The sequence below is a fragment of the Heptranchias perlo genome, chromosome 6, assembly GCF_035084215.1.
Source record: "Heptranchias perlo isolate sHepPer1 chromosome 6, sHepPer1.hap1, whole genome shotgun sequence".
NCBI classification, from domain to species: domain Eukaryota; kingdom Metazoa; phylum Chordata; class Chondrichthyes; order Hexanchiformes; family Hexanchidae; genus Heptranchias; species Heptranchias perlo.
The window spans coordinates 86360426-86382707 of NC_090330.1; the positions used below are offsets into that span (position 1 = coordinate 86360426).

General features: G+C 44.3%; 1 protein-coding gene across 1 annotated transcript in view; it reads right to left on the minus strand.

Annotated features, from left to right (window-relative positions):
• Positions 1-22282, minus strand: part of gpc6a (glypican 6a) — a 1048968-nt gene that overhangs the window by 765357 nt on the left and 261329 nt on the right. The window lies entirely within an intron of this gene.

The window sequence follows — 22282 nt, forward strand, 5'->3', positions numbered from 1 at the left end:
GAAGTGAGAGCCTTGTAATGAAATATTTGTTTCCATAGGTCGTTTGTATATTACCACAGTTCTAGTGGACTTGTTCTGTGTTGTATCTATCTCCCCAAGTCTTGTAGAATTTGTTTTGTTTTTTTAAAAGAACATTGACAGGTCTCAATTGTTTCTATTTTCGCTGGGGTTTACACTTTGCTGTTAAAGGGATTTTTATTCCAGATGAAATTTAAACAATAATGGATGCATAATGCGTACTGTCTTTCCAAATTGAAAACAGACTTGGGTGATTGAAAGAAGAGAGTGAATGTCAGTTCTGTTTTGTCATTCAGCCTTTTCTCAGTTTGTTAAAAGAATGTGAAGAAGGTTATTACAGAGCGGCCCTCCTAAGAGGATCACCCTGCGTTACAGAATGCAAATTAAAACTCACACCATTTCTGTCCAAATGTATGCTTTTCTAATTGCTCAGCAAAATCATTAACTCCCAAATGACTAAAAGTTGAAATTTTAACTGTACTGATTGCAGGATATGTTGAAATTCAAAGAGCTTTGTCTTTCTACAGTAGGTGAGATATTAGGGCTGTAATTGAACACAGTAACTGACATAGTGATACAAAGGCGGTTGGGGAAAAGGCCACACTACATGGTCTTTTATCAATAAATTCAAAACTGGAATTGGATTTCATTTTTCATTTTTGGTGAAAAACATCTTTGAGGGAAGATGCCTCCATGCGACATTGTTGACATGATGACTCTCAACTGCATGCAATTTGGGAGCAGAAGAGATATAAATAAGCCCGTGCACACACAGCAAAACTAAATGCTAAAATCTAAGTGTCTGAAATGTGAAGAATAATTAAGGTGTAATGAACGTACACAATGAACTCTGTGCCCTATTTAGCAAAATTGGGATTAGACCAGAAAATTAATAAACTCGCCCGTTGATCTCCTTCTTAATATTCAACCTATCTTCAGTTAGAAAAGCAGTATATTGGCAGTCTAAGCATGTTGTCTGTTTTTTAATTATTGCAAAGTTGCACTGCTTTTTCATGTACATTTTCTTTAATCACTCTATGGAGCTCCAAGCAAAGATGTATATCAAGACTGGATATACAGAAAAAAACAGAACTTGCATTTATAAAGCACTTTTCATGACCTCAGGACATCCCAAAGTGTTTACAGCCAATGAAGTACTTTTTGAAGTCTAGTCATGTTGTAACGTAGAAAACGCGACAGCCAATTTGTTCTCGGTAAGGCCCCACAAACAGCAATGAGATAAAAGATAATCTTTTTTTTTAGCGATGTTGGTTGAGAGATAAATATTGGCCAGGACACTGGAAGAACTCCCCTGCTCATCTTCAAAATGTGCCATGGGATCTTTTACGTCCACCTGTAAGGGCAGACAGGGCCTCGGTTTAATGTCTCATCTGAAAGAGGGCTCCGCCAACAGTGCAGCACTCCTTCAGGAACTTGAACCCATAACCTATTGATTCAGAGGTGTGACTGCTACCGCTGAGCCTCGGCTGACAACAATAGATGGGAGTGAACAATACTAGGCTGAAACTGCCAATCCTTCCACTCCTATCCTTCCTTAATAGTAAGAGAAAGCCAGTATTCTAAAATATTCCAATTTTTTAGTCTTCAACTACACCCAAGATTTAAATGAGCTAACAAACATTACACGGACAACCTGAAAATCTGAAAATGTTTCTGTTTTTCTAACAATACATTAACATAGTTCCCTGGTGATACAGTGTTGGTACTCCAATCTGCCATGCCATGGAGGCCAGATGAGAAAGAAAAAACAATGAAAAGCAAGAGTCACTTCACTGCACTCTCAGGAACTTCCCAGAGGCCAGTTATGGATTATAGAATCATAGAATCATAGAAGTTTACAACATGGAAACAGGCCCTTCGGCCCAACATGTCCATGTCGCCCAGTTTATACCACTAAGCTAGTCCCAGTTGCCTGCACTTGGCCCATATCCCTCTATACCCATCTTACCCATGTAACTGTCCAAATGCTTTTTAAAAGACAAAATTGTACCCGCCTCTACTACTGCCTCTGGCAGCTCGTTCCAGACACTCACCACCCTTTGAGTGAAAAAATTGCCCCTCTGGACCCTTTTGTATCTCTCCCCTCTCACCTTAAATCTATGCCCCCTCGTTATAGACTCCCCTACCTTTGGGAAAAGATTTTGACTATCGACCTTATCTATGCCCCTCATTATTTTATAGACTTCGATAAGATCACCCCTTAACCTCCTACTCTCCAGGGAAAAAAGTCCCAGTCTGTCTAACCTCTCCCTGTAAGTCAAACCATCAAGTCCCGGTAGCATCCTAGTAAATCTTTTCTGCACTCTTTCTAGTTTAATAATATCCTTTCTATAATAGGGTGACCAGAACTGTACACAGTACTCCAAGTGTGGCCTCACCAATGCCCTGTACAACTTCAACAAGACATCCCAACTCCTGCATTCAATGTTCTGACCAATGAAACCAAGCATGCCGAATGCCTTCTTCACTACCCTATCCACCTGTGACTCCACTTTCAAGGAGCTATGAATCTGTACTCCCAGATCTCTTTGTTCTATAACTCTCCCCAACGCCCTACCATTAACGGAGTAGGTCCTGGCCCGATTCGATCTACCAAAATGCATCACCTGACATTTATCTAAATTAAACTCCATCTGCCATTCATCGGCCCACTGGCCCAATTTATCAAGATCCCGTTGCAATCCTAGATAACCTTCTTCACTGTCCACAATGCCACCAATCTTGGTGTCATCTGCAAACTTACTAACCATGCCTCCTAAATTCTCATCCAAATCATTAATATAAATAACAAATAACAGCGGACCCAGCACCGATCTCTGAGGCACACCGCTGGACACAGGCATCCAGTTTGAAAAACAACCCTCTACAACCACCCTCTGTCTTCTGTCGTCAAGCCAATTTTGTATCCAATTGGCTACCTCACCTTGGATCCCATGAGATTTAACCTTATGTAACAACCTACCATGCGGTACCTTGTCAAATGCTTTGCTGAAGTCCATGTAGACCACGTCTACTGCACAGCCCTCATCTATCTTCTTGGTTACCCCTTCAAAAAACTCAATCAAATTCGTGAGACATGATTTTCCTCTCACAAAACCATGCTGACTGTTCCTAATTAGTCCCTGCCTCTCCAAATGCCTGTAGATCCTGTCCCTCAGAATACCCTCTAACAACTTACCCACTACAGATGTCAGGCTCACTGGTCTGTAGTTCCCAGGCTTTTCCCTGCCGCCCTTCTTAAACAAAGGCACAACATTTGCTACCCTCCAATCTTCAGGCACCTCACCTGTAGCGGTGGATGATTCAAATATCTCTGCTAGGGGACCCGCAATTTCCTCCCTAACCTCCCATAACGTCCTGGGATACATTTCATCAGGTCCCGGAGATTTATCTACCTTGATGCGCGTTAAGACTTCCAGCACCTCCCTCTCTGTAATATGTACACTCCTCAAGACATCACTATTTATTTCCCCAAGTTCCCTAACATCCATGCCTTTCTCAACCGTAAATACCGATGTGAAATATTCATTCAGGATCTCACCAGGATTACCATTGGTAATAGCCACCTGCCCACTCTCTAACCCAGGACATATTGTGTGAGACAAGGGGAGAATTTTCAAAATAATTAACAGAAGAAAAACTCTATACATTTCCTTCACCGGTAAAATATTTTAATGAAAATTCAGTTTTATAAAGCAATAATTAGATCACTTACTCACACAAGCACTTTTCACACTAATTATGGCCCAAGTCCAACTACCAAACCAGTTCTCAACAATGAAATACAGCAAAGATTTGCAATCCTTCATTTGAATTTCACTGGCAGCAGCCTTCTAAGGACAGAATCATCTAATTAAACATGAAACATATGCTGAAGCACAACTTAAGATTGTGAAGCACAAGTACTTAAGGGACTGATGCACAACTTAAGCACAACTTAAAGAAAAACCCTCTACTGTAGCTGTCTTATCAGTGAATGTACTACATCACTGTTCTTACTTGTTATCGTTACTGAAGCTCCTGTTCAGATACAAAATGCAATATCTGTGATAGGAGATAAGCCAGCAATGTTTTTGTGGTTTTGAAGTACCAAAAAAACTGCCCTAAACTTTTTTCAAACTGCAGTATTCCTCATAAAAACATAGAAAACCTCAAGATCGGAAAAGACCACAGTTCCATCCAGGCTGCCTTCATGCTGTCCAGCAGTTGTAAATAATGAGGTATATCTCCTCAGGATACTTGTCCAATTTGACCTTGAAGATCTAAGTTACTTGCTCTAAAACCTCACATTGGTAAGCTAATCTAAAAACTGACCACCTTCTCAGTGAAGTAATGCTATCTTACCTGAATCTACTTCTTTATTCGTTCATGGGATGTGGGCGTTGCTGGCAAGGCCAACGTTTATTGCCCATCCCTAATTGCCCTTGAGAAGGTGGTGGTGAGCCGCCTTCTTGAACTGCTGCAGTCCGTGTGGTGAAGGTTCTCCCACAGTGCCATTAGGAAGGGAGTTCCAGGATTGTGACCCAGCAACAATGAAGGAACGGCGATATATTTCCAAGTCGGGATGGTGTGTGACTTGGAGGGGAACGTGCAGGTGGTGCTGTTCCCAAGTGCCTGCTGCCCTTGTCCTTCTAGGTGGTAGAGGTCGCAGGTTTGGGAGATGCTGTCAAAGAAGCCTTGGCGAGTTGCTGCAATGCATCCTGTAGATGGTACACACTGCAGCCACGGTGCACCGGTGGTGAAGGGAGTGAATGTTTCAACTTATATTTATATCCTCTTGCTCTGCTATCCTCTATCAAATTCAATATCCCTGTACGAACCTCTACATCCCCCGGCCTCAATAATTTGGATATCTCCAATCATAGTCCCCCTTCAGTCTTCTCCTTTCCAATGAGGAGCATTGTTTTTGAGTTTGTCCTCATATGTTTTATTCGATACTCTACTGATCATTGCAGCATCTTTTCTCTGCATATCTTCCAACTTAGCTATATCATTCCTATAATGATAGTTCCAGAACTACATATAATACTCCAGGTGTAGCTTGACCAATACATTATTTAGTGGCAGAATAATCTGTTTCAATCTACACTTTACTCCTCTTTTCTAACATCTCATTTGCTTTCTTGATGGCAGCCAAGACATCGGTTTGATCTCTTGAAGGATTTATCAACAATGACTTTTCTGATTTATCTTTGTAAGCTCTTACCCATTAATCCTACAATTCCTGATTATTTTGTATCCCTTAACTTTGCACTTATTAATACTAAACTGCATCTGCCAATTATTGATCCAAGTCCCTAAACAGTGAAGCCTCAAGTAGCTCATTCCATCTTCCACCATATTAACCACTCCTGCTATTTTGGTGTCATCCACAAATTTTAAGATAAATCTACTAACATTCCCTTCTAGATTATTTATGAACATGTTGAAAAGTACCAGCCTAATACTGCAGGACCCCATTTGTCACACCTTTCCATTCAGAATACCAGTCATTTACACATATAGGCCCCGATATTAGTGGGGAGGCGGGATGGCAGCAGGGGGGTGATTGGGCATGTGGGTAACCCACCCAATAAAAAATGTCCGTTTCCCACACGTTCGCGGGTCAATTGAAGCCACTTAATGTGGCTTCCGGGTTTGCCGTCCGAAAGCTGCGCAGTGGGCGGACTGCGCACCTGCATCACAGGCTGTCAGCTGGAGGAGCTCTATTTAAAGGGGTAGTCCTCCAATGGCTGCTCCTGGAGCAAACACCCACACAGCACAAAGGAGCAGCACAGGGGAAAGGGTGCTTCAAAATTCAGCGATGCCTCACTCCAGGTGCTATTGGATGGGGTGAGGAGGAAGAGGGATGTCTTCTACCCGGCAGACGGGAGGAAGTGGCCTGCCTCTGCCAGCAAGAAGGCCTGGCTCGAGGTGGCAGAGGAGGTCACCAGCAGCAGCAACATCTCCCGCACCTGGATCCAGTGCAGGAAGCGCTTCAATGACCTAACTAGGTCAGCCAAAGTGAGCACACTTAATCATTCTCCTACATTCTGTCTTCCACATCACCGCCCTCACCCCCCAACTCATTCTGCACTACCAACACTACTCTATCACATCACTCCCCACACCCACTGAAGGCTTACTTACCTGCACTTCCTCACCTCCCCATTACTCACTCCACCGCTACCACTCAACCCAATCCTCATCCAATGTCATGGCTCTGTCTCATACTCACCCTCTGATGCACCTCTTTCACGGTCAGCCTCACCAAAGCCAATGCATTCATCGGTTGGCCATGTCACCATCACTCACTCATGCGTCTGTACTTTCTCCCCTTATAGGAGACGACAGCCCAGAATGCACAGGAGAGAGCGAGGACCGGAGGGGGGCCGCAACAAATCATCATCCTCACAGATGCCGAGCAGGAGGCGCTGGAGCTGGGCCGCACCCTTGAGTGCCTGTCTGTCGGGGACGCCAAGACTGGCACCCAACAGAACTTTAACATGCAGCACACAGAATATGAATTGATGTTAACATGCCTTGCCATATTCAGCATCACAGTATGCTCATCGCAACATGACACACCTGTGATCATGCTTAATATTGCCTTCTGTTCTCTTACAAGGGCTTCAGCGACCGCTGTGATGGCAGAGGGTGACTCCTCAGGAGGATCTGCTGGCCTCCTAGCGGGTCCTAGTCCACAGTTAGTTGGGGTCGCACAGGGTGACTTACCACACACATGTGAGCATGAGCAGACATTGGTGGCAGGGGCAGCTGTGGAGAGTCTGCCTCGGTGGGAGTACTCCTCTCCAGGCTCTGCTCAGCTGGACACGGATACTGAACCCTGGGGGCCATCCTTTGAAAAGAGAATGATTGAGGGGCAGCAGTACATTTGCGAGGTACTGGAACAGGTGCCATGCACACACTCCACAATAGCACAGAGGATGGAGGAATCCAACTCCTGCATGAGTGGAATGGTGGCACAGGTACGGGACTGAATCTCTGAGATACTGTCACAGGAACGTGAGGGCATCTCTGAGATAGTGTCGTCGGTAAATGCGGGAATGTCTGCGAAGGAGGGAAGGCTCGCCTCCATTGAGCTTCAAGCACGGCTCACAAATGAGTCCATTCAGGCCCTGACAACGGCCGTTCGGACTCAGGATGAACAACATTCTGCTGCCTTAAACAAGCAGGCAGATACTCTAGCATTGGCCTTGCAAGGCTTCACACGTGTCCTCCAAACTGTTGTTCAGCAGAATGGTAGGAGTGGTGTGGGCCTGGCCCAGGGGAAAGATGATGATTAAAGGGGTCATGGAAGTGGGGACGCCACTCAAAGCGCTCCCATGTCTCATAGGTTGCCCCCCTCTCAACCATTACCCACAATGCTACCTCCTCTCCAGGTGGCCAAGTCTGCCCCTGCACAGGTGCAGGTGGAGCAGTCTTTGGAGGGGCCCTCACGGGCACCAAAACCCAGAGGGCGTAGGCCCAATGTGTCTAATCGGTCAGGGCATGAACAAGAGCAACCTGCCACTACCTCTGCTGCAGCCACAGGAGATGCACCATGTAGAAGTAGACGGAAGCGAAAGGCGAAGGTTTTGTAAGCACAAAGGGTATACAAAAAGGGTGTTTGATGGTTGGTCATGTTTTTTATTTATATTAGTTTTTTGTTAAACACACATTAAATTTATTATTGTTACCACTACTGCCATGTCTTGGCCACTCTTAGGAACATAGGAACATAGGAACAGGAGTAGGCCATTCAGCCCCTCGTGCCTGCTCCGCCATTTGATAAGATCATGGTTGATCTGTGATCCAACTCCATGTACCTGCCTTTGGCCCATATCCCTTAACACCTTTGGTTGCCAAAAAAGCTATCTATCTCACATTTAAATTTAGCAATTGCCATTTGCGGAAGAGAGTTCCAAACTTCTACCACCCTTTGTGTGTAGAAATGTTTTCTAATCTCGCTCCTGAAAGGTCTGGCTCTAATTTTTAGACTGTGCCCCCTACTCCTAGAATCCCCAACCAGCGGAAATAGTTTCTCTCGATCCACCTATCTGTTCCCCTTAATATCTTATGAACTTCGATCAGATCACCCCTTAACCTTCTAAACTCTAGAGAATACAACTCCAATTTGTGTAATCTCTCCTCTTAACTTAACCCTTGAAGTCCGGGTATCATTCTAGTAAACCTACGCTGCACTCCCTCCAAGGCCAATATGTCCTTCCGAAGGTGCGGTGCCCAGAACTGCTCACAGTACTCCAGGTGCACTCAATTGGCTTCTGTAATAAGGTCCTTTATGAGGTTCACCATGAACACCGACACTTGATGCCACCCATTGGGTCACTCTACAGTGGGTGTATTTGTAGTTGCTGGACTGTTTTGTGCAGGGAGGGGTGGGGGTCAGGGGGCTGGTGTGGGCGCCGCTCTTTCCAGGTGGTGCGAGGACTGGACTCTTCACACTGTCAGCAGTTAGGAGAACTGTTCACATATCAGTGACTCCCTGGCCTCACGAGCAGCCAGGTGAGCCGCTGCTCTGCCCATGGGTTGCTCCTGCTCCTCCTCCTCAATATGGGTGGCAGATGTGGATGGGGCCTCCTCAAGCAGCACCCCTCTCTGTTGTGCCCTGTTGTGCATGGCACAACACACGACTACAATGCGTCCTACCCTGTCTGGTGCACACTGAAGCGCTCCCCCAGAACGATCAAGGCACCTGAAGCGCATCTTGAGCAGCCCTATAACATGCTCAATTGTAGACCTGGTGGCAATGTGGCTGTCATTATATCGACGCTTTTTCTCGGTGATGGGGTTCCTCAGAGGCGACATGAGCCACGTGTGCAGCGGATATCCCTTACCCCGAGGAGCCAGCTCTTAAGGGTGTTCGGTGCGTGGAAGAGGGGCAGGATATTGGATTCCCAGAGGATGAAGGAATTGTGGCAGCTGTCAGGGAATCTGGCGCACACGTGAAGGAATCTTTTGCGGTGGTCACAAACGAGCTGAGTGTTGATGGAGTGATAGCCCTTCCTGTTGATGAACAGTCCTGGCTCGTGTGGAGGTGCTCGTATTGCTATATGGGTGCAATCGATTACACCCTACATCCGTGAGAAGCCAGCCAAGAGTGGAATCTACATCTGGCTGAGGTCATCCATGGGGAAGTTGACGTAGTGCGAGGCCTTGTGAAACAAGCCGTCGGTGACCTGCCTTATGCACTCGTGTGCAGGCGACTGAGAGACCCCGGCGATTTCCCCGATGGCACCCTGGAATGATCCGGAGGCGAAGAAGTTGAGGGCAGTGGTGACTTTGACAGTGACAGGTAAGGAGATGCTGCTCAGCCCTGCCGGGAGCAGCTCGGCATGAAGGAGGCTGCAGATATCTGCGACTACCTGGCAACTGAGTCTGAGCCTCTATGCACTGCTCCTCAGAGAGGTCCAGGAAGCTGAGCCTCGGTCTGTAGCGAGGGTAGTGCCTCCTGCGATGTTGCTCTCTCTGTTGTTGCCCTCTGTGCTTTTTGCAGGTGCCTGTGGTGCAGTACCGTGTTGTTGGGCTCCACGTGGCGGAGGTGGACGCCTTGCCTGGTGAGGCTGGTGATGTTGCTCGTCCTTGGATGTAGTGGTGAATGCAGCCATGCGCCCCCCCATCGTGTCGGTGTGAGTCTGAAGGGCTCCGCAAAGTAGTTAAATATGTTTGAACTGCAGAGTTTTGGGTGGAAAGTAAGAATTTTGCATGAAAACACAAACGTCTTGCAGCCAAAACTTTGTCTGAAGTGACAGAGTGCCCTGCTGCAATAAATGCCATTTTCTCCCCACCTGTCAAATAAGCATTTGCATCTCCCACTGGCTGCTGGCTGAAACACGTCTGTTGCATGGCAAACACGCTGAGAATGCTTGAAAATCGCACCCCTGCCAAATGTCGAGACAATTAAGTACTTCAAGTGCTTCAACTAGCTGACAAACTATGCAAAGTATCATCCCACCGGCTTTAACTGCTGGTGGGACTTCCGCATTCGGGAGGCGCGTGCGCACCCAGACACTTCACTGGGGAATCCGGAAGTTGGAGGGTTGGAGCCGGGCTCCTAACCCGCTCGGGCTTTCAGCGATTTTCGGAGCCCCCCCGCCCCCAACGCACCCGCTCCTTCACCCGAAAACCGAGCCCATTCTCTCTTTGCTATCACCCCGCAGGATTCGATCCGTCTCACAAGACACTGCCAATATTGGACCAGTTCATTTTCCCAACTGGTTTTCCACGAAATTCCTTATCAAGAGCTTTGCTAAAACTCAAGTGAACCATATCTGCTTTGCCAACCAATCTAGATTCTTAATTACTTTATCAAAATATTCTATTGATTTGGTAAAGAATGACATTCCTTTTGTAAATTCGCACTGACTCTTAATAATTAGATATTATCTCCCTAAATGTTCTGCTATCTTGTTCTTGATAATCGGCTATAGAATTTTCCCTGGTAGTGAAGACACTGGTTGAGAGTTCCCTGCATCCCTCCTTAACCCTTTTTATCTAAGGGCACTACAATTGCTGTTCTCTAGTCCTCTGGTACTACTCCATTATCTAAGGAATCCCTAAATATTTGTCACTGGTTCACCTCCTCGAGTTTCCTAAGAACTCTTGGATGAAGCCCTTCCAGCCTAGGTACCTTACTCACTCAGATCTTCTTCAAGAATCAACTCTGTAATGATGCTAATTTTATTTCGCCTCTCATTCTGACTATCTTGCAACACCCACTTTGCTACAGCCTCTGTAAATATGTCCATTCCCTTGTAAATATGGAACTATACTCAATTTTTTAGTTATGTCCACATCTCCACTACTCTTAACATTGATTTCACATTTTTTGCCTTTTTTCCACAATGTTCTCAAAAATGTCTTAATGTCATAATTTCCTAGCAATTTTAAATTCATATGCCTGCTTAGCCATTTTAACAGTTCTTCTGCATTTTCTAAGTTTTATCTTATATTGGTTCTTACTATCCCCTGTTGCAGACAGCTTTTATAGTTATTGAATATATTCACTTTATCCCAAAAGGCTTTAATTATCTTCCCTATTATCCAGGCTGGCCTTCATCACCCACAATGCTTCTTACAGCTCCTGGTTATATATACCATTATCCTATCAATTATCTTTTTAAGTCTGTTCTATGTAGCTGCCACTCCATCATCTTTTTCAGCCCTTCCCCATTCTCCTCTTATCTCTGTGCACATTCCTCTAAAATGTGCTTTGCAAAGTTCAGTGGTCTACTGGTACTGCTACTCTTTTCCTTTCCTTTCCTTATCCTGAGCCTTAGGACTCTATGATCACTGTTCTCCATCTGTTCTCCCACTTCAATTCCTGGCATAATGTCCTCATTATTGGCCAAATACAGTCTCATTTCTAGTCCTCACTATAATACATTGTTCCATGCAGCAATTCCCTTACTTCATCCAGTAATTCCTAATTTTTTACTCCTAGCACATACCAAACCGATTCAATATCTATGTCATTAAAATACCACATTACTAAAACAATGGCCCGGAATTTGCTCCAAAAACAATGGAGAGCCGAACAGCGCTCACTGTTGTTTAAGGGCAAATGGAAGAGCAGCTTCCAGCGAACGCACATGCGCAGTCAAATGCGGACATTTGGAGGTTGCTCTACAAGATGCCCTGCTCCTCCAAAAGCTGCTGGGAAGGAGGCCTTGCTGGCTCGAATGAATGGACCAGCGTGAAGTTGCTCTCCTACCCAGCTGGAAACAAACTAATCTATGCAGAAAAAGGTATGCCCTGTTTTTAGGTCGAAGCTAACTTTTAACAGCTTGGTAAGTATTAATGACTGCCAAACAACCTCTCTGGCACTGAAAATTAACTTTTAAAAATGTGTAGTCTCATTCCTTCCAATTTTAATTGTTGTTGGACAATTAAAAAAAAATTTAAAATTTTATTTTTTTTACTTTTTCTTTCTGTCTCTTTTACCTCTGTCTTTTAATTCAATATTTCTTACCCTCTCTTTATTTTGTTTTATCTTACTGAGTTTACATTGAATTTACTGTTGTAGCTTGCACTTCCTGGTACTGTGTTTGCACGGCTTGTCAAGGATGCTTCAATCCGATTGGTTGAGGGGACAGAGGGATCCTTTCTCTGCTCACACTGCTCAGAGAAGCCCGGGAGAGGATACAACACTTTTTACAGCTCACCATTAGAGGAAGTTCCCGCACTAAGGAGGTGGCTCACCACTACCTTCTCAAGGGCAATTAGGGATGGGCAATAAATGCTGGCCTTGCCAGCAACGCCCACATCCCATGAACTAATAAAAAAAAACTAAAGCCCATGGATTGTTTGTGGGTAAGTTTAAATCTAATGAGCGACTGGCACCGTTCGTTCTTCACTCAGAGCAAATTCCGGGCCATTACTTCTGCTGGATGCACTCCTTATTTTCCTGCCAAATAGCTCATCAATGTCAGCTGTCTTTAGAGGCACTCAGTACAAATTCCCAGTTATTTCCTTCATTTAGCTCCATACAAAGAGATTCAGTCTCTTCTATGTGCTCTCTGATGTCCTGGCTCTCTGTATCTTATGCTAACCTTTTTATAAAATGCAACTCCTTCCACCTACATCTATTCTGAACAGATTATAACCTTCCAGTGTCCCATTAGTGCTCTTTCCCCCACCAAGTTTTCATTATACCTACAATGATGACATTCTTACATAGAATTACATAGAATATACAGCACAGAAATAGGCCATTCAGCCCAACTGGTCCATGCCGATGTTTATGCTCCACACGAGTCTCCTCCCCTTCTCTTCATCTAACCCTATCAGCATAACCTTCTTTTCCTTTCTGCTTTGTGTTTATCTAGTTTCCTTTGGTGGTAGCGAATACCATATTCTTACCACTCTCTAGGTAAAGAAATTTCTCCTGAAATCCCTATTGGATTTATTAGTGACTATTTTACATTTATTGCCCCTAGTTCTGGACTTCCCCACAAGCAGAAACATCTTCTCCATGTCTACCCTATCAAACCCTTTCATAATCAGGTCATCCCTCAGCCTTCTCTTTTCTAGAGAGAAGAGCCCCAACCTGTTCAATCTTTCCTGATAGGTATAACCTCTCAGTTCTGGTATCACCCGTGAAAATCTTCTTTACACCTTCTCCAGTGCCTCTATATCCTTTTTATAACATGGAGACCAGAACTGTGTACAGTACTCTAAGTGTGGTCTAATCAATGTTCTATACAGATTTAACATAACTTCCCTGCTTTTCATTTCTGTCCCTCTAGAAATGGGCCCCAGTGCTTGGTTTGCTTTTTTATGGCCTTATTAACCTACTCCTCTATCCCATTTAGACTCATTTTCCAAAGAGTACGTGGCCTCCTTATTCTTCCTATCAAAATGCACCACCTGACATTTATCTATATAGAAATCCATTTGTCAATTACACGCCCATGCTCCAAATTTATTAATGTCTTCTACTAATTTGTCGCAGTCCTCCTCAGCATTGACTATACCTCCCAAGTTGGTGTCGTCCGCGAATTTTGAAATTGTACTTCTGATTCCCAAGCCCAAATTGTTTATGGAAATGGTGAACAACAGTGGTCCCAGCACCGATCCCTGTGAAACACCACTTCCCACGTTTTGCCAGTCTAAACAGCTACCCTTAACCCCTACTCTCTGTTTTCTGTTTTGTAGCCAGCTTGCTATCCATTCTGTTACTTGTCCTCTGATTCCACATGCTCTGACATTAGTCATGAGTCTACAATGCAGTACCTTTGAAGGCGTTTTGAAAATCCAAATATATTACATCTACTACATTACCCTTGTCTACTCTTTCTGTTACTTCTTCAAAGAATTCAATAAGGCTGGTCAAGCATGACCTTCCCTTTTGAAATCCGTGCTGACTATTCTTTACCATATTTTCAGATTCTAGATGTCATCTTGCGCACCAATTCTTCTAATCCAACAACAACAACAACTTGTATTTGTATCGTGCCTTTAACGTAATAAAACATCCCAAGGTGCTTCACAGGAGCGTTATCAAACAAAATTTCACTCTGAGCCACATAAGAAGGTATCAGGACAGATGACCAAAAACTTGGTCAAAGAGGTAGGTTTTAAGGGGCGTCTTAAAGGAGGAAAGAGAAGTAGAGAGTAGGACAGATTTAGGGAAAGAATTCCTGAGCTTAGGGCCTAGGCAGCTGAAGGCACGGCCGCCAATGGTGGAGTGATTAAAATCGGGGATGCGCAAGAGGCCAGAATTGGAGGAGCACAGAGATTTCGGGTTGTAGGGTTAGAGGAGATTACAGAGATAGGGAGGAGCGAGGCCGTGGAGGGATTTGAAAACAAGGATGAGAATTTTAAAATCGAGGCGTTCCCAGACTGGGAGCCAATGTAGGTCAGTGAGCACAGGGGTGATGGGCGAACGTAACTTGGTACGAGTTAGGATATGGGCAGCAGAGTTTTGGATGAGCTCAAGTTTATGGAGGGTGGAAGATGGGAGGCCAGCCAGGAGACCATTGGAATAGTCCAGTCTGGAGGTAACAAAGGCATGGATGAGGGTTTCAGCAGCAGATGAGCTGAGGCAGGGGCTGAGACGGGCGATGTTACGGAGGTGGAAGTAGGCGGTCTTGGTGCTGGAGCGGATATGTGGTCGGGAGCTCATCTCAGGGTCAATTAGGACACCAAGGTTGCGAACGGTCTGGTTCAGCCTCAGGCAGTGGCCAGGGAGAGGGATGGAGTCAGTGGTTAGGGAATGGAGTTTGCAGCGGGGACCAAAGCCAATGGCTTCAGTCTTCCCAACAGTTAGCTGGAATAAATTTCTGCTTATCCAATCGGACAAGCAATGTGACAAATGAGACAGTGGAGGGGTTGAGGGAGGTGGTTGTGAAGTAGACCTGGTGTCATCAGCATACTTCCGAAATCTGTGTATTCGGATGATATCGCCGAGGGGCAGCATGTAGATGAGAAATAGGAGGGTGCCAAGGATAATTCCTTGGGGGTCTCCAGAGGTAACGCTGTGGGAGCAGTGATTCACTTGCTACAACTGGATAGATAAGAATGGAACCAGGCGAGCGTAGTCCAACTCAGGTGGACGATGGAGGAGAGGCATTGGAGGAGGATGGAGTGGTCAACCGTGTCAAAGGCTGCAGACAGGTCAAGAAGGATGAGGAGGGATAGTTTACCACAGTCACAGAGGATGTCATTTGTGACTTTGATAATGGCCGTTTCAGTACTGTGGCAGGGGCGGAAACCTGATTGGACGGATTCAAACATGGAGTTGCAGGAAAGATGGGCAAGGATTTGGGAGGTGACAACACGTTCAAGGACTTTGAAGAGGAAAGGCAGGTTGGGGATGGGGCAGTAGATTGCAAGGACAGAGGGGTTAAGGGTGGGTTTTTTGAGGGGGGTGATGACGGCAGATTTGAAAGGGAGAGGGACAATACCTGAACAGAGGGGACCGTTAACAATATCAGCTAACATGAGGGTCAGGAAGGGAAGTTGGATGGTCAGCAGTTTAGTGGGAATAGGGTCGAGGGAGCAGGAGGTGGGTCTCATGATCAAGATGAGCTCGGAGAGGGCATGAGGGGAGATAGGAAAGAAACTAGAGAAAGACGTGAGATCAGGACTAGGGCAGGGGAAAACCTTAGGAGAAGTTTGGTTTGATGAGCTAGGGGAAGGGAGGGAAGCGGCAGAGGCATTTGAACGGATGGTCTCAATCTTAATGACAAAGAATTCCATGAGCTTCTCACACTTTTCGTTGGAGGTGAGGGTGGAGGGGGCAGGGGAGAGGGGTTTAAGAATTCAGCCATTTTAGTTGCTAGACTTAATATCTGTGCATCTTATATTTGTGTATAACCCTTCCATTCATTCACGTATGCCCCAATGATGCTTGGCTTTCTTCCCTTGCTGCTTCTTCCTTGCCTTCCCTGTGAATTCCTTAGATTCATTATTATCTTCCCATACTATGCTGTATACATGATTTTATTGCTTCCTAGCTGAATCTTCCTGGGCATCCTGTACCCTGTACTAGCCTTTGCCCCCCTACTTCCTGGTTTAAATATCACCCTATCTATTCTTTCTTACCATATCCTTGTTCCTCTTCTGTTTAAATGAAGTCTATCCATTCGCTATAAGCTTACTGTCTTCCAGAATGCCCTGGTACCTACACCACATCCTTAGCCATGTATTGATATCTCTTAGCTTAGCCTGTTAGCCTGCCTCTCTTCTCCTGTGTGTGCCACCAGTAGTATTTCAGAGAATGCAACTGCATAGTCCCTTTCCTTGAGTTTTTCCCCTTGCTTCTTGAAATCACTTTGAAGGACCACCAGACCACCTGTGCCTAGGTCATTGTTTCCAACGTGGACTACAATGACAGGTTTGTCCCGATGCCTCTCTAATAGATTATCCACCCACGATCGGTGATCAGTCAGCCTCGTATCAGGGTGGTCACAAACCTGGAAATTCTCATACTTAGGTCTACACATCTTCTTATCTAAATACCTAAAGATCAAACATCCCATAACGATTACTGATTTCCTCTCCCTCTCCCTACTTGCTACTGAAATACCACAGGTGCTGTGAGGTTTTGTAGCCACCTACTCAACTCATTGCTTACTTGACAAAATACTGGCATAAGCCTTCAATTCACTTTGCCAGTTTCAAATTTATTTTCCATTTCATGTTATATAACCAGACAATAGCAGGTATAATGACCAAATAGCAAGTAGTGATAACACTATGTCCTGGGGAGAGGAGAAGAAATGAATTCAATCAAAGCATTAAATCAGATAAAGAACTGAAACCGGTGTACTATACTCTCCAGTAGAATATTGCTCTGATTTAATATTTATACAACATTATTAAACTAGTTTTTCATTCAACAAAAAGATTTAACCTACAGATACTGCAGAGCAGCAAGATGCTCTTGAAAGGGTGGGTGGGTGACCCTTTGGCAATATCTCTTGCTCTTTCCTGTCTGCTACGAGATGTGTTAAAAAGGCCAGAGTGACTCCCTCCAGTTTATTCACCTTCCTCGATGGAAGCCTTTAGGTTTTGCTCTGCACTGACAGGACAGTCGAGATCAGTAACTTGTAGGGAAATTAGTCTCATCCACTGTGTACGTACTTTGCTGAAGAGACACCTAAATTTAAACAAAAACGACTTTGTTGTGATATTCCCTCTTTTAAACTATTTTCTTCTCTTCTGCTTTCATGGATCTCCCTGAGCTACACATCTTTCTTAGCTGAAAGGACAAATGGGCAAATTGCCACCTGGGGAAACGCTCCAGCTCTCTCTTCATCCCCTGGGGAAAGTCACCTCTTGTACATTTGGCACTTCCCCTCAGCAGCACATCTAAGACCAGGATCTCAGCATGTAGAGAATTATGTGCAAGAATGTGTTCTACCACTCAAGTGGCACATGAATCTGAACGACCATCCTATCCACTTTAAATTTATTCTCAAGGAAAATGATATATTGTTGCAGAATCTTTTTCAGAGTACGCCAGGGAAAAAAGAAGTGGGCAATCACCATGTCATTTTAGTTTACTCTGTCAGCTATAGATAAAGCATCAAGAAAACTGTTTCAACTTGAAGCCACTAATAGAATTGAAGAATACACAGTCAAAAAAGGGCAGCTTTATAATACAAAATTCAAGGGGATGGTGGGGGGGTGTCTCTGAAGACCTGCAATATTCTTAGTGGAAGATGAATAAGTGACTCGTTCTTCATCCAATTCACTTTGAAAATAGCCCCGTGAGGTAGAAAAAAATGCCTTTTCTCATTTGTGGAATATATGAAATAACCTTCTAGCTAAAAGTGTTATGCGCAAATAAATGCATTTATGGATTTAATGCAAATACTGTAGAACAGTGCTGTAGGAGTCTTATAAATATAAATCACGGTTATAGATTTTCTCAGTTAAGAAAGGCGAGATAAGATCTACATCAGTGGTTTGGCTGGAATGTATGTCAGGGTCACAGCAAGGATTCTGCAAGCTTGGAGGTAAACGCCTTTAAGGTAAGGCTATCTAACTCATCTAGGAGGAGCATTCTTGACAAAATATCATGTAAAGCCTCTTTATATTTTCAACATTACACTGCTGTGACAGTTGCATTGCGCTCACACCAATATAAACCTACCAATGAAGACACGCATGACCTACAAATATTCAAATGAAACAGTTTGCAAAATGTACCAGATTTCACAGGTGTTGCAGTACAGCTCTGATAAATACGTTACAGGATAAATTGTGGCCTGGTGCCCTCATCCAACATCTAATGTCATAATGCAACATAATAAAGAATTCTACAGGTCTGAGTGCTCCTGCTGTGCAATGCATCATTTTGCACAGATTGGTAATTAGTGGGAAAAGGGATTCCTGATAATCTAGTGAGGAAAACAAGGACAGTCTTGTGCTGAATTCATCCAATAATTAATAATCTAGTTGGAGGGGAGATATATAATGAGCATGTCTGATCTCTGGCAGACTAGATGCGGTGGAGGTGGACTTATTGTGCAATGGCCTGTACCCTAAAATCCTCAAAGAAGAGAGAGAAAGAAGGCAAGGGCCAGATTAATATGTTAAGAGCTCCATAAATAAAGCAGTTGTACCCACGGACTGAACAACAGCAAATCTTTTTTCCATCATTAATATAAAAGGAGTGCGACATAAATCTGTAAATCTTTTTTATTTGCCAATTTCCCTCCGTTCTCTTCGCCTGAAGGTGTTGTGTCATTGCTGGGGCATTATTTCGCTGGTGCCAGTCACCCTCTGGCATGTGGCATAAGTGGCCAGGAATCAGGTAGGAGTTTTGACATTGAGTGGTGCTGGTTAATTAATCATGGAGTGCATTATGGCCAAACCTGCTCCTGTCCTCATTTGACATCCATGCACACACTTCCGGCAAGGGTCAAGGAATAGCAATTAGATACAGGAACCATAACCATTGTTCCTCTCCTAAATCCAGGGTGCTGAACCCAATTATAAGCTAACTCAGATTTTGCAGACATTCTTGAAAGGGTGGTTGGGTGACCAGCTACAAGCCCTTTGGCAATATCTCTCAGCTAACTCAGCACAGAGCAGGGATTGAACCTAGGACTTGGCTGTTCTATATGGCTCAGCTGTTCACTGGATAAACTTTCATCTAATCAGCCTTGGCTGGATTCAAACCCAGGTCTTAGAGGTTGCTCAATGACACTTCCCCCTGCTCTGCCTTATGAAGCTGATTTAAGGCTCATTGAAACAATAACTGTATTGAAAACTGGTTCAACAATAGAAAGTGGAAGGAATACTGGTTAACGTGGGTGTGACAATATCACTGTAAACATAAATCAAAATATCTCTCTTTGGGCAGTGACTAGTGAGGCTCTGCTAATCCTAACAGTGTCACAGCAGCTAATGCCCTTGAAAATTAATTGTATGAAGCACTTTTAAATGTTTCAACATAAGGCAATCAGTCTCTAAATCCAAACGTTATTATTTCAAAAATTATATGAAGGAGGGTACATCTTGTAATGCTATGTCTGCTGCTAATATCAAATTATATAACAAGAATTTGCATTTATATCGCACTCCTCACATTATGGCCCAGAATTAGCTGTCAAAATAACGATGAGGCTAATGGCTCTCGCCGTTATTTATGCGCAAATGGTACAGCAACTTCAGGCGAGGGGCAGATGCGCGGTTAAATGTGGAAATCCAAAAGTTGCTGCTGAGATTAGCTTTGCGAAAATAGCATCTCCCTGTCTGCCTCACCACTGAAATCCACTGAATGGCGTGAAGTTGCTGTATTTGCGCGGTGGATACGAACTAAACTCACCACAGAAAGGTAAGTCAAGTTATTCCAAATCTAAGGACCCTTTTAACGACGTGGTAACTGTTAATTACTGCCAGTCAACCTCTCTGGCACTGAAAATTAACTATTACAAGTGTGGAATCTCATTCCTTCAGGTTTTAATTGTTGTTGGGAATTTTTAAAAAAAATTTTGAATGATTATTTTTTACTTTTCCTTTCTATTTTTTTCTCTCTCGCTTAATCAATCTTTCCTTCCCTCTCTTTATTCCTCTTTCTGTACCTGATTTGACATTGAATTCACCCACTCAAATTTACACTTCCTTCTCACTCCTTGCACTGTTAATTTCACAATCCTTCAATCTGATTGGTTAAGGAGATACACAGTTGCTTGCCCTATTTACTCAGGTCCCAGATGCCCTGTACATCTTGCATTTCCAGCAACTTGTGACGCAAAATATCATGGAAATTAAATGGGCAAGGGCAAGTCTAACTATCGGCGGGTGGCGTTCATTGCCCTGCGACCGCAAATTCTGGGCCATTAAAAATAGCGCAAAGCGCTTTACAAAGGAAGAGGTGGGCACCAACCAGGAAAGGAGGAAATTGGGAAAGGGGGAGACTGAAGGTAAGGTCCGGTATTTAGGAGGCTTTTGAAGGCAGAGAGTGGGATAGCAACGCTAAATGACAGGGGTGTACTGACTGAAGGGTCAGCTTCTGATGGTGGAACAGGAGATCTAGCAATAAACTGGTGTCAGCAGTGGGAAGGGATGTATAGTGTGAGAAGATCAGTCAGACAGGATGGAGTAAAGCTGGGAAAGGACATGAAAATGAGGATGTGAATTTTAAAATAGTTTTGCTGCGTGCAGGTTACTGGTGAAATTTGGCAAGGATGAGGGTGATGGATGCGCAAGAGGAGTCTAGGTTACCTGAAGTTTTTGAAGGGTGGAAATCAATCCTCAAGGTAATGAAGGTATGGATTAAGGTTTCTTCAGATGTGGGGAGAGATTGGGCCATAAGCAGGCAATGTTCCAGAGGTGGAAGTATGACGTTTTGGAAACAGACTGGATATGGAGTTAAAAAGCTCAGCACAGGGTCAAAGAGAACACCAAGGTTGAACATCACTGGATTCATTCTGAGCAGGCAAACATGTAGGTTGGTGAAGTTGGAACCAAAAAGGATGGTTTTGCTTTTATGTGGCCAAAGACTTATACCATTCAAAGTAATCTGAAACATTAAGTGGCTGAACTGAGGAATGGTAAATGGATTTTAACATGGATGAAAGTAAAATAATCCATAATGGAGCAGGAAATATGAAACTTGTACATCAGCCTAGGTAGAGAAGATTCAACTGCGTTTTTTTTCATTCATGGGATGTGGACATCGCTGGCAAGGCCAGCATTTATTGCCCATCCCCAATTGCCCTTGAGAAGGTGGTTGGGAACCGCCTTCTTGAACTGCTACAGTCCGTGTGGCGAAGGCTCTCCCATGGTGCTGGTAGGTTGGGAGTTCCAGGATTTTGACCCAGCGACGATGAAGGAACAGAGATATATTTGCAAATCAGGATGGTGTGTGACTTGGAAGGGAACGTGCAGGTGATGGTGTTCCCATGTGCCTGCTGCCCTTGTCCTTCTAGGTGTTAGAGGTCGTGGGTTTTGGGAGATGCTGTCGAAGAAGCCTTGGTGAGTTGCTGCAGTGCATCTTGTAGATGGTACACACTGCAGCCACGGTGCGCCAGTGGTGAAGGGATTGAGTGTTTAAGGTGGTGGATGGGGCGCCAATCAAGCGGGCTGCATTGTTCTGGATGGTGACGAGCTTCTTGAGTGTTGTTGGAGCTGCACTCATCCAGGCAAGTGGAGAGTATTCCATCACACTCCTGACTTGTGACTTGTAGAAACATTGAAAATTCACGGCAGAGAAGGAGGCCATTCGGCCCATCGTGTCTGTGCTGGTCGAAATAGAGCTACAAAGCCTAATCTCACTTTCCAGCACTTGGTCTGTAGTCTTGTAGGTTATGGCACTTCAAGTGCATATCCAAGTACTTTTTAAATGTGATGAGGGTTCCCTTTCAGGTAGTGAGTTCCAGACCCCCACCAACCTCTGCGTGAAAACATTTTTCCTCAGCTTCCCGCTAATCTTTCTACCAATTACTTTGAATCTATGCCCCCTGGTTATTGACCTCTCTGCTAAGGGAAATAGGTCCTTCCTATCCACTCTGTCTAGGCCCCTCATAATTTTATACACCTCAATTAAATCACCCCTCAGTCTCCTCTGTTCCAAAGAAAACAACCCCAGCCTATCCAATCTTTCCTCATAGCTAAAATTCTCCAGTCCTGGCAACATCCTCGTAAATCTCCTCTGTACCCTCTCTAGTGCAATCATATCTTTCCTGTAATGTGGTGACCAGAATTGTACGCAGCACTTAAGCTGTGGCCTAACTATTGTTTTATACAGTTCAAGCATAATCTCCTTGCTCTTATATTCTATGCC